This window comes from Triticum dicoccoides, chromosome 3B, assembly GCF_002162155.2.
Source record: "Triticum dicoccoides isolate Atlit2015 ecotype Zavitan chromosome 3B, WEW_v2.0, whole genome shotgun sequence".
Lineage (NCBI taxonomy): Eukaryota > Viridiplantae > Streptophyta > Magnoliopsida > Poales > Poaceae > Triticum > Triticum dicoccoides.
In genome coordinates, this window is record NC_041385.1 from 664,708,162 (window position 1) to 664,715,753 (window position 7,592).

General features: G+C 47.1%; 1 pseudogene; it reads right to left on the bottom strand.

The window, feature by feature from the left end:
* Positions 1-5,403, bottom strand: part of LOC119277700 — a 15,575-nt pseudogene extending 10,172 nt beyond the window's left edge.
* Between the last annotated feature and the right edge of the window lie 2,189 nt (positions 5,404-7,592).

Consider the following 7,592-nt stretch of genomic DNA (forward strand, 5'->3'; position numbering starts at 1 on the left):
GCGCGTTGCTCGTCTCCGCCTCTGGCTCCCGCCGCTCCGGCCACTCGCCGTGGCCTCGCCACTTCCACCGGAGGCGGACAGCCCCCGTCTCTGCGGGCGGGCGTCCTGGCGCCCCGCACCTGATCCACCGCCCGCGCCCGTTTGGCCCTATGGGCCACTGCCCAGTGGGGCCCCACGTCCCCAGAGAACGTTTTGTTAAAAAAAAAGGAATTAAAAATAATATATAAAATAAATAAAATAAATAATAATAATTTAATTAATTAATTAATTAAGTTAATTAATCATAATTACATTAACCTAAACTAACTAATTAGTTTAATTAAACAGTAGTTAGATTAGTTACACACTAATTAGACTAAACAGTCAATGACTAGTGGGACCCACACGTCAGTTGACCAGTCAACATCTCTGTTGACTGCTGACGTCATGCTGACGTCATGATGACGTCAGCAAACACTGTTTTGGATAATGTTGAAGTTAAATAAATAATTAAAATCAGAAAATGATTAAATCTTTAGAAAATCATATCTTTTAATCCGTAACTCGGATTAAAATATTTTCAACATGAAAGTTGCTCAGAACGACGAGACGATTCCGGATACGCAGTCCATTCGTCCACCACACCCCCCTAACCTATCGAACCCGCAACTTTCCTCCTCCGGCTCCTCTGCCCGAAAACATGGAACACCGGGAATACTTTCCCGGACGATTTCCCCCTTCGCCAGCATCACCCCATACTGCGTTAGAACACACCTAGCACCGCTCTTTGTCATGTCTTGCGTCGTCTTGCTTATGTTTGCACTGTATTTATTGTTTCTTCCCCCTCTTCTCTTCGGTAGACTACGAGACCGACGCTGCTGCTGCCCAGTTCGACTACGGAGTTGACGACCCCTCTCTCTTGCCAGAGCAACCAGGCAAGCCCCCCCCTTGATCACCAGATATCGCCTACTCTTCTCTATACTGCTTGCATTAGAGTAGTGTAGCATGTTACTGCTTTCGTTAATCCTATTCTGATGCATAGCCTGACATTGTCGCTACATCTGTTGATACCTTACCTGCAATCCTAAATGCTTAGTATAGGATGCTAGTTTATCATCATTGGCCCTACATTCTTGTCAGTCTGCCTTGCTATACTATTGGGCCGTGATCACTCGGGAGGTGATCACGGGTATATACTATACATACATACATACTATACAGATGGTGACTAAAGTCGAGTCAGCTCGAAGAGTACCCGCGAGTGATTCACGGATTGGGGGCTGAAAGGACCTTTGTCCCGACGGCCCTCTGTGTGGATCTTTGTGGCGGAGCGACAGGGCAGGTTGAGACCGCCTAGGAGAGAGGTGGGCCTGGCCCTGTTCGGCGTTCGCGGACACTTAACACGCTTAACGAGATCTTGGTATTTGATCTGAGTCTGGCTACGAGCCTATACGCACTAACCATCTACGTGGGAGTAGTTATGGGTATCCCGACGTCGTGGTATCAGCCGAAGCACTTCAGACGTCAGCGACGGAGCGGCGCGCGCCGAATTGGACTGGAACGCCACTAGGCCAGGTCTGCTTTCGGCCGCGTACGCAACGTGCAGGTGTGCTATGGGCGATGGGCCCAGACTCCTGTGCGCTTAGGTTTAGACCGGCGTGCTGGCCTCTCTGTTGAGCCTAGGTGGGGCTGCGACGTGTTGATCTTCCGAGGCCGGGCATGACCCAGGAAAGTGTGTCCGGCCAAATGGGATCGAGCGTGTTGGGTTATGTGGTGCACCCCTGCAGGGAAGTTAATCTATTCGAATAGCCGTGATCTTCGGTAACAGGACGACTTGGAGTTGTACCTTGACCTTATGACAACTAGAACCGGATACTTAATAAAACACACCCTTCCAAGTGCCAGATACAACCGGTGGTCGCTCTACCTCAGGGATATGAGGAGGGGATCGCCGGGTAGGATTATGCTATGAGATGTTACTTGGAGATGCTACTTGGAGGACTTCGACCTACCCTCTTATGCCTGTTGCAAGACGAAGGTGACCAGAAGCGTAGTCTTCGACAGGATTAGCTATCCCCCTCTTATTCTGGCATTCTGCAGTTCAGCCCACTGATATGGCCTCCTTACACATATACCCATGCATATGTAGTGTAGTTCCTTGCTTGCGAGTACTTTGGATGAGTACTCACGGTTGCTTTCTTCCCCCTTTTCCCCCTTTCCCTTCCTTCTGGTTGTCGCAACCAGATGCTGGAGTCCAGGAGCCAGACGCCACCGTCGACGACGACCCCTACTACACCGGAGGTGCCTACTACTACGTGCAGCCCGCTGACGACGACCAGGAGTAGTTTAGGAGGATCCCAGGCAGGAGGCCTGCGCCTCTTTCGATCTGTATCCCAGTTTGTGCTAGCCTTCTTAAGGCAACTTGTTTAACTTATGTCTGTACTCAGATATTGTTGCTTCCGCTGACTCGTCTATGATCGAGCACTTGTATTCAAGCCCTCGAGGCCCCTGGCTTGTATTATGATGCTTGTATGACTTATTTTATTTGTAGAGTTGTGTTGTGATATCTTCCCGTGAGTCCCTGATCTTGATCGTACACATTTGCGTGCATGATTAGTGTACGGTCAAACCGGGGGCGTCACACAATGGAACTGAAACACAAGTAGGACATGAACAAACAGCGAAAAAAATAGAAGGACGACCTTGTGTGGTGGCCGAGGTGCAGAAGGGTGTCCTCCTGGTCAGCACGGGCATCCTCCTGCACCAAATCGAACAGAAAAAGTTTGAAGCATGTTGAATAACTAAAAATACATGTATATAATTTAGAACCAACAGAAGCACATATATCTCCTGTTTTCTTCCTCAAAGTGTGCATATAGATAGGTTAGATTTTAGATATGTTAAGCAGGGGCAAGAGTTTTTCGTCAATCAACCTGCCACAATAGTACTAACTAGACTAGTCAGGTACGAATTCGACAGCAAGGAAATGAACACAAGAAGCACCAGCAACTCCAAATTTTGCGGCTTCATTCAGTTGATAGATAGCAGCAGTCTGGCGCGCTTTGCTAACATCTTGAGGAATCCAAGTAGACCAATCGGCAAACTAAATTATAGTGAATTTTTGTGGGAGCAAGCAAAATAATTAATTAGCAAACAATGCAGTCAGTGTCCATCTTATTCAACACAGTCTGACCAAGCAGCAAAAATTCAGTAAAGCATGTATGTATGTAGATTCAAACTAGAAGAACCTTGACATTGACATTGAACTACTGCTGCTCACCCATAGAGAGAATACCTGAAGTTGATTTCAAATACCAGGGTTTCTCAAAAACAAGCTGAAGTTTATTTAAAATAGGTCGTGTAATAGCTACCATACATACATAGATATACTACAGAGAGCACATTGATTCTGCTCCTACTAATTATTCTCATTTTTTACCATTCACCACAAGTTCAATTAAAGCACAAAAGGCTAGTATAAGTTTTTCTCTTGTAATGCTTCAATTCCATGAATTAAAAAATAGAAAATAATACCTCTGTATAGGCCATGTCATGATAGGAGAAGATGCAATAAACAATTATGGAAGACATCAATGGCCAATTCTTGAATAAGCTCTTCTTGGTATCTACACTAGCACTTTCTTCGACCTTTTCTTGCGGATCAATCAGATGGGCCTCCACAGCTTCAACACTTTGTTTGCCATTTTCACTGGCTTTATGCTTGTGTAATGTTTCCTGGAATATGTTTCAAGATATATTACAACAAACAGGGGAATAATCAACATTAACTACAAAGAGCATCATCTTTTCTACAGTATCATGTCAGATTCAATGTACTCTTTACTCCTGCCACTAGTTACTGCAAGGAAAGAACAGAAAAGAGTCACGGGCTTGGTTGTAGAACCACATTCAGAAAATGTCGGAGGTCAATTATATTATATATGGCCTCTGAACAAGACATTAGAAAATATTTGGTTCTAAGGTTGCCCAGAAAAGTATGCGTAGAAGGTACAGCAGGACATATTTATAACTATAGAACATATCTGTTCAGGCCGACAATATAAGGTTTTCTACGGGCCTCATGAAGAGGCGAAAACATAGCAAATGTAATTACGAAGGGGCAATTAGACTGACTGCATAACCAAGGAAGCTAACACCATTGAAATATCACATACCGACATCCGTAGGCAACCTATCAGAACAGCGGCAGCAAAGACTGATGTGCATAAGCATGGTAAGAAGTATGGGAACCTGACAAGTCAAGTCTGCTGCAATTACTAGTGGCTCTCCCTAATCAGGATGGATTGGGTTCCTATGCCTAATCAGCTTGGCATTTCCGCAAGTGTCAAATTTTCCTACTGTCTCCAATCACAGGAAAATATCAAACTTTTCTCCTCTCATCTTGTCTCTGAAGAAAGGTTCAGTTTTATTAACTTGTCCTCTCTAATGTTTCTGTAGCAAGCAAATTTGATGACCCATGAGCGAAGCAAAAGGAAGAGGGGAGTGAGTACCTTGGCTCGACGACTGCGCGACGGAGCTGCATCTCCACGGCCTCCGGTGCCGGTGACGATGTCGTGGTTGTGGGGGTAGATCCAGAGCTCGCTTGCTTGGACAGGAAGCAGAGGAAGGGCGGCGTCCTCCCGAGAGAGAGAGAGAGAGACTGAAGACAATACTAGCTAGTGACAAGCATTTTTCGTCGATTCCGTCGCGCTTCAGTCTCCTCTCATCATAGGGCAACCTGAAGCCGATGCACCAGAAGCAGAAGTAGTAGGCGCAGACAAGAAGCTTGCGAGGAAGTTGCCACGCTCATAGAAGAACTCTGCCTTCTCCACCTTGGTGTCTTCATCGACCTATATATCATCACAGGATTGCAGGTCACTTATGTTTGAACAAAACCAATAATACACCATTAATTACTGCCAAATAAACTTACGTGGAAGACACGGACGCCGAAGAACTCGATGCGGCGGCTGTGCGGAGGGTGGCTCTTGAACGGGCCCTCCATGTAGCCCCAGTGCCGGAACTTTAAGACACCCATGGGCGGGCCGCTGTACACGTCCAGCACCTCGATGGCGAAGCCCCGGGGGAACGCCGTGAGGAACGGGGTCGTGGCCAATCCAGCGACTCCGCGTCCGGGTCGTAGATGCGGTGCTCCGGCGGCAGCGTGGTCGCCAGGAACGCGTTGTAGCCGCCCATGGCCGTCACCCCCTCACTCCTGGTCTCCCTCCTCACCTGCTGGGTCGCGCCATGACCGGTGTTGGCGCAGGCCGGAGAAGGGCGGATCTGGGTGCTGGTCTCCCTCCTCTGCTGCTCCATGGGGGACGGGGGAGGCGAGGTCGCGGAAGAAGGGCGACCGGCGCGCCGTGCGGCCGCGGGAGGAGGAGGGGATCTGGATCGGAGGTGGATTTTTTTAGACGAGGGTGGGTGGAGTGGGACGACGGTTGGTGGGATGGGGTGGGGTGGATCGGGGGTTGGGAGTGTGGATCGGTCCGGTGTGGACATGCTTAGCAGTAGTGTGGGGTCTTACCTGCGCTCTACTACTTCTTAGTAGTAGCGCCGGTTTTATACCCCTCGCTATTATTATGGTCTATTCCGGAGGCATTGTTGGAGACCATTTAGTAGCAGCGCGGGTTTATACCCCTTGCTACTACTATTAACTTACTAGTAGCGCGGTTTTTATACCCCTCGCTACTACTAATTAGCAGTAGCGCCCATTTTTAAACCGCGCTACTGATAAACTTCTGTGTATAAGGTTTTTCCTAGTAGTGCCATCTCGCCCGCGAGTCCCGTTGCCTTGCTTCGCCATATCCCCGCCATGACCGAGACAAGCTTCTGCTCGTCCTCGATCTCATGTACCCCTAGCCTTGCACGCACGCACCCATGCACGTTTCCGCAGCCCCGCCAGTGACCTGCAGCCGCAGCAGCCGCAGGGGTTGGCTCCCGTCGCCGGCCATGTCCACCGTGCATCCATGGTGAGGAAGGCCTGGCTTTTGTGTCACTTCAGGAGCAGCAGTGTGTCTTGCTTGAACGAGCAGTAGCAGCGCAGTGGTTGTGGCCACAGACGTGTACCCACGCGACCACGTATCAAATCCCCACAGCCGCACCTTTTGTTTTCACCAATTTGTGCTTCACCCAGATCAAGCTCTGCTCCTGTTTCATGTTTTGTCAATTCCATTCTTCAACACAATCAAATCAGTAACCCACTGGTCATCTAGGCGCACAAACAGCAGGAGGGCCTGGGATCGAATCCCATGGAGCCTCAATTCTTTTTCTCTGTGTCTTTTTGTCCAAAACGTGCAAACATCCGCTTCGGGCCCATTCTGCTCCTGGGCTTGCACAGTGCATTGCATCCGGCCGCTTATGTTTTTTTTTCTCTGTTCCATGCGTTTTTTTGTATTTATTCTTTTCCTGCATATTTTCACTGTCATTGTTTTGCTTTGCTCCTATTTAAATATGCATGCATCCAAACTAAACAAACTATATATGTAAAATGCTTAGAATTTTATCTAGTTTCACAATATGCTGCTGTCATCCATGTTCGAAATGTTACAAATGTTGTTTGCATATCATTTGCATGATTGACATGTTAAAATGATTTATTTCACAACTAAATAACCGTAGCTCGAAATTAATTATTCTTTATATGTAAATGGGGTAGAAAAATGCATAGATTAACTTGATGCACTTACTTTTGATGTTTAACAACTTTAAAATATGATTTAGGGCAGAACCGTACCAATTTTCGAAATATGCATATGGGGATTTTCCGGTTTCGTTGTCCGTTGTTCCGGCCCCATTTAAACTTGCCTAGATAGGTAGTTTTATTATACTTCATCTCTTGCCCTATTAACAACATTTAACCTTGTCATGCATCATACTTGGTTGTGCATCATGCCATGTTTATGTGATTGTGTGTTTACCATGTTGTTTGCTTCTTTCCGGTTGTGCTTCTTCTCGATAGTTCCTGTTTTGTTGCGATCGTGAGGATTCGTTCGTCTACGCTTGGTTCAGCTTCATCTGTTCGTCTTCTTCATGGACTCGTTCTTCTTCCTTGCGGGATTTCAGGCAAGATGACCGTCACCTTGGATCTCACTACTATCATTGCTATGCTAGTTGCTTCGTTCTATCGCTATGCTGCGCTACCTATCACTTGTTCTTCAAGCCTCCCCAAATTGCCATGTCAACCTCTATCCTTTTTCACCCTTCCTAGCAAACCCTTGCTTGGCTATGTTACCGCTTTGCTCAGCCCCTCTTATAGCATTGTTAGTTGCAGGTGAAGTTGAAGATTGCTTCATGGTGGACAGGATTATGTTGGGATATCACAATATCTCTTATTTAATTAATGCATCTATATACTTGGTAAAGGGTGGAAGGCTCGGCCTTATGCCTGGTGTTTTGTTCCACTCTTGCCGTCCTAGTTTCCGTCATACCGGTGTTATGTTCCACGATTTTGCGTTCCTTACGCGGTTGGGTGATTTATGGGACCCCCTTGACAGTTCGTTTTGAATAAAACTCCTCCAACAAGGCCCAACCTTGGTTTTACCATTTGCCTACCTAAGCCTTTTTCCCTTGGGTTTCCGAAGCCCGAGGGGCATCTTTATTTAACCCCCCCC